Consider the following 10,632-nt stretch of genomic DNA (forward strand, 5'->3'; position numbering starts at 1 on the left):
AGGTTTATGGAGCAAATCAGTTTCTCATTAAAAAATTAATACACATATTGTTTTGTGACATTGGTTGCCAACCCCACAGCATGTCAGCACCCTCACCTTCTCGACCTTGCATTCCCCGTTACCAGCTTTCCTGTTCCCTCCTGCCTTCTCGTCCTTGCCCCTGGGCTCATTTTATTTTATAGGCCTGTCTAATCTTTAGATGAAGAATGAACCTCAGAAGTGAATTCAGTACTGAGTTAAAAGGGTGTCTGGGGGCCATACTCTCTGGGTTTCTCCAGTTTCTGTCAGACCAGTAAGTCTGGTCTTTTTGTGTGAGTTAGAATTTTGTTATACATTTTTTCTCCAGCTCTGTCCAGGACCCTCTATTGTGATCCCTGTCAGAGCAGCTGGTGGTGGTAGCCGGGCACCATCTAGTTTTGCTGGATTCAGTCTGGTGGAGGCTGTGGTACTTGTGGTCCATTAGTCCTTTGGACTAATCTTTCCCTTGTGTCTTTGGTTTTCTTCATATACCCTTGATCCAGAGAGGGTGGGACCAGTGGAGTATCTTAGATGGCCGCTCACAAGCTTTTAAGACCCCATACACTACTCTCACCAGAGTAGGATGTAGAACATTTTCTTTATAAACTATGTTATGTCATTTGAGCTAGATGTCCCCTGAGACCATGGTCCCCAGCCCTCAGCCCAGTAATGCAGTCCCTCAGGGAGTTTGGATATGTCTATGAAGCTACCATGACCTTGCCTTGTGCTGACTTCCCCAGTATTGTGTACTGTCTTACCCTTCACCAAAGTTACCACTTTTCTATTGTCTACTTAGTGTTTTTCACTCCCCACCCTTCCCCGCCCTCGTAACTGTCAGAGATTGTTTCTTTCTGTGTGTAAACCTTTTCATGAGTTTTTATAATAGTGGTCTTATACAGTATTTGTCCTTTTGTGATTGGCTTATTTCACTCAGCATAATACCATCCAGATTCATCCATGTTGTGGCATGTTTCAAGATTCATCATTGTTCTTTATCGTTTCGTAGTATTCGACTGTGTGTATGTACCATAGTTTGTTTATCCATTCATCTGTTGATGGGCACTTAGGTAGTTTCCATGTTTTTGCTATTGTGAATAATGCTGTAATGAACATGGGTGTGCGTATGTCTATTTGTGTGATGGCTCTTATTTCTTTAGGTACACTCCTAGGAGTGGGATTGCTGAATTGTGTATTATTTCTATTTCCAGCTTTTTAAGGAAGCGTCATATTGTTTTCCAAAACGGTTGTACCATTTTACATTCCCACCAAGCAGTGTTGAGTTTCTTCTCTATGTTCTGTCCTTTACCGAGAGTGGTGTGTTGAAGTCTCTTACTATCATTGTGGAACTGTTAATTTCTCTTTTCAGTGCTGTTAGAGTTTGTTTTATGTACTTTGGAGCCCTGTCATTGAGTGCATAGATATTTATTATGGTTATGTCCTCATGGTAGATTGTGGCTGTAATCATTATATAATGTCTTTCCTGGTCTTTTACGGGGGATTTTGTTTTAAAGTCTATTTTATCTGAGATTAGTATTGCCACTCCTGCTCTTTTTTTTTTTTTTTTTTTATTGTACTTTAGGTGAAGATTTACAGAACAAATAGTTTCTCATTAAACAGTCAGTACACATATTGTTTTATGACATTGGTTAACAACCCCACGACATGTCAACACTCTCCCTTTTCGACCCTTCTTTTTTTTTGTGAAAATATACATAGCCAAAGATACACCATTTCAAAAATCTCCACATGCACAGTTCAGTGACATCAATTATGTTCTTCCAGTTGTGCTGCTATTCTCACTTTAGATGAAGGTTTACAGAACAAAAGTTTCCCATTAAACAGTTAGTACACATATTGCCCTATGACAATGCTTAACAGTCCCACTACATGTCAACACTGTCCTTACTCAACCCTGGGTTCCCTATCACCAGCTTTCCTGTCCCTTTCTGCCTTCTAGTCCTTGTCCCTTGACTGCTATGCCTGATTAGTACCATTTTGTTTTATGGGGCTGTCCAATCCCCAGCTGAATGGTGAACCTCGGGAGTAACTTCACCACTGAGCTAAAAGGGTGTCTGCGGGCCATACTCTCGGGGTTTCTTCAGTCTCTGTCAGGCCAGTAAATCTGGTCTTTTTTATGTGTTAGAATGTTGTTCTACATCCTTCTCCAGCTCTGTCCAGAACCCTTTGTTGTGATCCTGGTCAGAGCACTCAGTGGTTGTAGCTGGACACCATCTAGCTGTACTGGACTCAGTCTGGTGGGGGCCTTGGTAGCTGTGGTCCATTAGTCCTTTGGACTAATCTTTTCCTTGTATCCTATTCTCTTCATTCTCCCTTGCACCCGAAGTGGTGAGACCAGTGGAGTATCTTAGATGGCTGCTCACAGGCTTTTAAGATCCCAGATGCTACTCACCAAGGTAAAACGTAGAACATTGTCTTTATAAACTGTGTTATGCCAATTGAGCTAGATGTTCCGTGACCTGTTCTTTTTTGTTGCTGTTTTCTTCATGTATTTTTTTCCATCCTTTGATTTTTAACATTTATGTCTTTGTTTCTAAGGTGTGTCTCTTACAGACAGCATATTGATAGGTCCTGTTTTTTTTTTTATCCATTTCTGTCACTCTCTGTCTCTTTATGCTATTTACGTTTGGTGTATTTATTGGTAGGTGTGAGTTTATTGCTGTCATTTGTAATGGTTTTTTTTTGTGGTACTGACGTTTTCTTTGTTCCTTTTACTCTCCTGCACTGAATTCCTTTTGTTTGTGGATTTTTTTTCCATTTCTTTTGTTTTATAGATTTTGTGTTTACTGAGACTTTATGTTTTTCTTCTGTATTTTGATGAGTAACTTTGTTAACTTTCTTTGTGGTTACCTTGAAATTTACCCCATCTTCCTAAGCTTAAACCAGTCTTTTATTGCTTGATAGTGCCTTGACTTCCTCTCCATTTGAAAGTTTTATACCTATACTGTTTATTCTCTTTTTTATTTTTCTGACTTTGTTGTCTTTACAGATTAACATCTCTCTGGTTCCGTGGTGCAAATTTTTTAGATTTGTTTTATCCTTGAGTGTTCATTATCTAGGCTGGCATCTGGCTGATGCTGTCTTATGTGCTAGATTCAGGCTGCTGTCTGATGTTGTTGGTTCTCTAACTGAAGGACAGCCTTTAATAATTCTTATAAGTTTGGTTTGATTTTCACGTATTCCCTTAATTTCTGTTTATCTGGAACTGTCCTAATTTCACCACTATATTTGAGTGAGAGTTTTGCAGGATATATTATTCTTGGTTGGCAATTTTTTCTTTCAAGTTTTTATATATGTCATCCCATTGCCTTCTTGCCTGCATGGTTTCTGCTGAGTAATCAGAGCTTAGTCTTATTGTTTCTGTATATGTCTTTTTGTTTTTCTCGTGCTGCTCTCAGGATTCTTTGTCTTTGGTTTTAGCTAGTGTGATTATGATACATCTTTGTGATTTTCTTTTGGGGTCTATCCTATATGGGGTTCATTAAGCTTCTTGGATGGTCAGCTTTTCATCTTTTATGATATTAAGGAAGTTTTCTGTCAGCAAATCTTCAATGATCCTGTGTTTTCTGTTTTCTCCCCCTATTCTGGAACTCCAGTTACATGCAATTTTTGCTTTTGATTGTATCCCACATTGTTCTCAGGGTTTTTTCATTTTTCTATTTTTCCTCAAACAAAGGATTTGTCTTCAATTTCACTGATCCTGTCTTCTATTGCTTCAAATTTGCTCCTAAAACCTTCTCTTGCACTGTCATTTCTTAAATCTTGTTGTTTATCTTTTGGATTTCTAATTGCTGTTTTTGTATCATTTCTAGTTGCTTGTTTATTTTGACATTTTGTTCCTGTATTATTTTCCTGAATTCTTCCATTGCTTTCTATTTTCCCTGATTTTGTCTGTCTTTTCCATGATTTTGTCTATTTTTTACTTATTTTTGTCTGTGTTTTCCTTCATCTCTTGGAGAGCCCTGAATATTAGAGTTTTGAATTCCCTATCAGGTAATTCCAGTGTATTTTCTTCTACCAGAAGGTCATCTGGTGTTTTATTTTGGTCTCTTTCTGGAGCCATCCTGTCCTTTTTTTAAAAAAAAAATATGTATTGATATTGTCTGCTCTCTTTGGGATATTCAGGAATTATTTTCTTTGTTTATTGCTTGTAGATTTGTTTGTTTTATCTTGCTTTTTGTTTTATTTGGTTATTACTAGTCAGGCAGGCTGGGCTTTCTTTCTTGTTTGCTTGTCTGTGGGCACGATACTCCTCACCACCTTGTCCAGGTGAGCAGGGCCAGTTGCTCAGCTAAAGTGCAGCAGGGCAGGTCTAGCAGGGGATGGATGGGTCATTTGTGGCACATACTGGGGCTGAGGGGGTGTAGCAGGGGGACAGTACAGGGTGGGATCCAGTGGTCTGCACCAGTGCTGCTCAGGGGTGCAACGCTTGGCATGAGGTGCAGAAAGGCAGGATGGAAGGGAGAGGATGTGATATGTGGAGCTAAGTGGGTGAGAGAAAGAAAAGAAAGAAGAGAGTTACAGAAGTAAAACAAAAAGTAAATAAAATACAGCATGGTAGGATTCAGCAGGTGTGGCGGGGTAGACCCAGCGAGGCTGTGTGCCAGTGGCTCTGTAGCCGAGTAGTGCGGCTCAGCGTCAAGAAGGGGCACGGGCAGTGCATGGGGCTAGGTGGGCAGGAGAAAGAAAAGGAAAAAGAGAAAAGAAAACAACAACAACAAAACAAATATGGTGCTGGGGGAGCCGGCTGTTGGGGGCAGGGCAGAATAGGGGTGGCGGCAAACTGATTTCTCTCTTGCCAGGCTGTGCAGCATGGCTTGTGAGGAAGGGGCTGAGGCAGCACAGGGCCTAGATGGGAGGGAGAAGGAAAAGGAAAAAGGGGAAAGATAAAAAAAATATGGCACTGAAGGAGTCAGCCTGTGAGGGTGGTGCAGTCCCAGGGGCATTGTTTAATTTCTTGACTACTGCTCCCATAGGCATTGATTGTGGATCCAGGTAAAATGAAATCCTTGATAACTTCAGTCTTTTCTCCGTTTATCATGATGTTGCTTATCGGTCCAGTTGTGAGGATTTTTGCTTTCATTATGTTAAGGTGTAATCCATACTGAAGGCTGTCGTCTTTGATCTTCATCAACAAGTGCTTCAACTCCTCTTCACTTTCAGCAAGCAAGGTTGTGTCATTTGCATATCACAGGTTGTTAATGAGTCTTCCTCCTATCCAGATGCCGTGTTCTTCTTCATATAGTCCAGCTGACTCACAGCAACCCCATATGGGCAGAGTAGAACTGCTCCATAAGGTTTTCAAGGCTGTAACCTTTCAGAAGCAGATCGCCAGGCCTATCTTCCAAGGTGCCTCTGGGTAGGTTTGAATTGCCAGCTTTTTGGCTAGTAGTGGAGGCTTAACCATTTGTATCACCCAGGGACTCCTTCCCTTCAATATGTTATTGTGTTGTTAGGTGCTGTTGAATTGGTTTCAACTTATAGTGACCCTATGTATAACAGAATGAAACATTGCTCGGTTCTGTGCTATAGCCCTCCTAAAATTGCTTCTTGTTTAAGGATCAGTTGTTCCTTGTTGTATGCCTTTGTCTTCAGGATCTCCCAGTTTATATTTTGCCTAATTTTGCCCAAATAGCCTTCCTCTTAATACTCATGATTAACCTAACACTTCTTCCTGAAAGGATCTGGCTGACCTGGAGTGTCCTTTCAATGAGGTTTCAAAATGTGTACTGGTCTCACCCAGAGGTGCTTGTTCAACTTTTTCTAAGATTGCAAGATATAGCCAATAAACAGTAGGTGTTTTGATTCTGCAAATCATGTGACATGATGACATTTTTAAAAATATGTTTCTATTATTGACATACACGGAAGTCTATATAATGAAATTATATATGTGGAGTTGTGTTTAAAATAATGGGTAGAGGACTGGTGATTTATTTGAAATAAGTCTGGCCATGGTTGATAATTGTTGAAGTTGGATGTTGGATACATTAAGGCCATTATATTATTACACCTAAATTTTATAAATTAAAATGTTTCCATAATAAGAAGTAAAAATGAGTTGTACTACATTATCTAAGCTAAGTAATTAGATATTGATTATGGAGGCCTATACTGTAACACTTTATCGAAAGGTCATCAGAAAATCATGCCTAAGGAACAATGTACTTCCTTTTCCTCTTCTGCAAATCTGATTTGCCTAAAAATAGTCCAATTTTAAACTAAAAAAAAAAACAAAAACCAGCATGTAAATTTAAATAAAATGGGGAAATGGTTTGGAATGTATAAAAATATGACTCTTCCAGAGGTGCTTCATAAGTTTTGTGGTGTGCCTAAGCTGACTTTCTTAAAAATGAACACCTTCTGCTAGCATGACCAAACTTACTGACATACCCCTTGAAGTCTTCCAAAAGCTGGCAGAAGACTCCTAGAGGAGTGACTGACTAGGCAAGACCCAAACCACTTGTTTATTCCATAAGAAAAATATTCTAGGATAGAATATGAAGGTTATACTTACATACTCCTCCTACTGCAACACCAAATGAATAAGCAATCCCTATTCCTCCATGGGAATGTTGGTGGCATAGAGGTTAAGAGCTATGGCTGCTAACCGAAAGGTCAGCAGTTCAAATCCACCAGGCGCTCCTTGGAAACTCTATGGGGCAGTTCTACTTTGTCCTATAGTGTCACTATGAGTCAGAATCGACTTGATGGCAACGGTTTTTGTTTTTTTTAATTCCTCCGTGGTGAAAGTCAAAAGCACACCTTTCTAAAACCTATCAACTTTTAACTTTAGTCTTATTTCTCTTTATGCTGCTTAGCTGTTGAAACGTGGCCGAATTTAATACTTTGTGCGTACTTTCACTATATATACTAGGAAATGCTTTTCAGAAGTATAATAATTTTTTATTACTTTATTAGTATTATATTTACTTAATTTAAGAGTAATTAATTTTCATTGTAAGTACCTATGCAACTGTAAAGCTCATAGTATATGTTGATTTGCTATAGTTTATCTTTTCTGAAGTTGTATGAACTTAACACCATATATGCAAATTCCTAGTCTGCCAAGTTGAAGATTATTAAGGGAAAAGGAGAAGGAACCGAGGACTAACAACGGGAAGGGAAGTAAAATGGATGTGTAGCGAGAGGAGAGGCTTTTGTGTGAAGGCTGAGAGACAGAAGGGGAGCCTGGGACTTGGGGTCAGGCCTTACACCTGGGTTTGGTTTGGAGGGGAGGGAATCTCCAACCAGTGAGGAAAGGGTTGGTAATTTATGCTTTATGATGTAGTTTTCAAATCCCTGGTTAGAAACACCTGTCTTTGAGTGGCAAAAGGGCAGGCTTGAGAAATATCTACTTATCTAGGCCTAGTAGGTTAATTACAAGTTACCAGAACTTTTTCCATATCCAGAATCTAAGCTAGTCCTTGTTTCTGGGCCCACACTGGGAGCCAGCAAGCAGGAAACAATGAATGACTCTATAAGATCAGAAAAGCATTGGACATTTTGGTGGAACAAATCCGCATACTGAAAATGTCCCCTGGTATGTGTCTGTTGACCTACAACAAAGTAGTATGAGTTTTCAATTGTTGAAGCTCTGGGAAAAAAAAAAACACACCGGAGACGTTTTAGTGATCAAAAGATGGGAAATGAAAATTTAATTGTGCTTATTATTACTAAGTTAAGATTAGATTCATTTGTAAAAATAATAAGTACTTGGAAATATTCTAAGTAAAAGTATTTAGAAATATTCTTGTGGTCTCATGTTAGAATGTTACTACTACACACACTTCCATTTTCCAGAGTTTTTTTTTTTTAAATAATATTTTATTGAGTTTTTGGTGAAAGTTTACACAGCAAGTTAGGTTCCAGTTTGACAATTTTCCACACAAACTGTTCAGTTGCAGAGGATTTAATATGTACCTGACATATTCTTGTATGTTTCTTTCTTTCTTTTCTTTTCTTTTTTTTAAAGTTCTCCTTATCTTAGAAGCACAAATATGCTTTGTGTTGCAGAGGTTGCTATGGCAAGTCCACATATTTTATTAAATACCAGACCAGAGTAAACAGATATTGTAGCAGACCAAGTTAGTGCTGCAGACACTAAGACTTTGTCAGCATTTCTGTGTGTGCATACACATATACACATACACATATACATATATACACACGCATACATATTTTCAGGGTTTCCTACATGTGAAATATTAGCTCTATGATGAGTTAGCACAAGACAACAACTAGTGCTAGTGCCTAAGTGGCTGTATATTTTAAGGGTCTCACTGAAGGAAGGGAGCCATTTCTCCTGGGGCTCTGATCATTTTGTAAATAACAAAAGTTTGGGGACCATTCCTGAAATGTTTGCCAGGAGGCCCAGGGATTAAACTTGCCATCTGGTTTTCACTCAAGAATATTGAATGAAATTCTTGAATTGAGGTTTGTTTGTTATATGATAGGTAATTATTATTCTTATGATTCAGAAATAATCTATGCTTAAGAATAGGTTCTCATAAAAATATTAAGTACCTAAGCCATCTTATGTGGTCCACTGATTTAAAAATACACCACCTCCACCAACAACGAATACTTATTTATTTCTTATTATATGCCAGGCTCTGTTCTAATCTCTTTACATCTATTATCTCATTTTCTACAGAAGAGTAAATAAAGAATAGACATGTCTTCTTTAGTAAGTTATGGTTCTGTGCAAAAATAAATAAATGGAAGAATGGAATAGAATAGAAGATAAAAGGGGATCTTAATTTACCAGTCTACTCAAGAGATAAAAGGAGGAATATCTCAGTATGATGCATAGAATTATATATAGAGAGAAATATACCGAAATCAAAAACCAAATCCATTGCCATCAAGTCAGTTCCAGCTCATGGCAACCCCATGTGTTACAGAAAAAATTGCTCCATAAGGTTTTCTTGGTTGCAATCTTTACAGAAGCAGACCACCAGGTTTTTCCCCCACGGTGCCATTAGGTGGGTTTGAACTGCCAACCTTTAAGTCAGCAGTCGAGCACAAACCATTCAAGGACTAAGTATACTAATACAGGCATACTATCTTATGTATGTCATGTAGACAATTATTATCAAATAATTTCAGCAGCCATAACATAGAATAACTACGTATGATTACATGAGATAACGCAAGGCTTTGAAAGAAAATCATTTTTAAACCTTTTAGGTGAAAGCTTCTGTACCACAAACCATGTGACCTCATCTATTTCTGCACCCTGAAAACGAATTTATTCATACACCTAAATATTTCTCTGCTGGAGACATCTTAAAACACTTTTTGTCTTTTTTCTACATAATTCTAAACTTTTATATTAACATGATAAAAAAGATCACCTGTACTGGGAGTTTAAGAATGATCTAGATGTTTGTCTTGAGCTAACTTGACCAGAAAACACGGAGTAAAACCTAGGGGGACTGTCAACAATTCCTTTCAGTCTCGTTTTCTCCTATTCCATATTGAAGTTCCTGCTCCTGTTGTTTCCTTCCATAACTGGGCATGGGTGTTGATAAAAATGTTTCCTTAACAACTGCCCCCAGGAAACCCCATCTGGATGACTACACGTTGGAAAGGGAATAATTCTGTGGACGATTTTTTGTTATCCGACCACCAAATAGTGAGGCTGATTTTTTAAAATAAAACTAAATTTACCTTGTAAATTTTAAAGTGTGTTGTTGAGACTATGAATCTTAGTAGTCTGGATAGGTATTAAGCCTAAAGACATCTATATTTGTGTAATAATTATACTGCAATATTATTCCATTTAGGAGGAAAACACGGACTTATTCATGTCAGTGCATGGAGCGCTCATGCGGGACTAGCTCAATATGTTACCAACAGAAAGACTTACTATTTGAAAAGGGTAACATGGAAAAGATGGAAAGAAAGTAAAATATCAGACTGGACATCACCAACTCCCATCAGAATTATATTTATTCCCATTTAACCACTTAATGGATTAAAAAAAAAAAACAACAAAAAACCAACAAGTGTCCCAAATATCACAAGAATATTTCATAGCGGGCAGTAAATATTTTTTAAATAATGTTATTTTAAATTTTTACAGAGCTTTCTGTCTCAAAGCACCTGCATGTGTTTCCTCATTTCTAAGTCTCAAAAAATGAATCAATGTGGACCTAAATGAATGATGTGACACCATGCCCTTTTCCAACTTCAACTCAAATTCTTAGCCATCTTATCCAGGTTAACCTCAAATTAATGAGAAATAGCATACATGTATGTTTGTAAAACAAAAACAAAAAACCAAACACTTTGCCATCGAGTCTATTCTGACTCATAGCAACCCTATAGGACAGAGTAGAACTGCCCCATAGGGTTTCCAAGGAGCAGCTGGTGGATTTGAACTGCCAACCTTTTGGTTAGCAACCAAGCTCTTAACCACCATACCACCAGAGCTCTGTATGTTTTTAAGACTCCCCTGAATTCAAGAGATATAAGGATAGAAGATGCCCAACAATTATGGGGTCCTATTTAAGAAGTTACCTCAAAGACAACCAATTATCCATTCAAGATGCCAGTTTATCCATGCATTGATTAATGATGATTAAAAGG

The sequence above is a fragment of the Trichechus manatus genome, unplaced genomic scaffold (genome assembly GCF_000243295.1).
Source record: "Trichechus manatus latirostris isolate Lorelei unplaced genomic scaffold, TriManLat1.0 scaffold00123, whole genome shotgun sequence".
Taxonomy (NCBI): domain Eukaryota; kingdom Metazoa; phylum Chordata; class Mammalia; order Sirenia; family Trichechidae; genus Trichechus; species Trichechus manatus.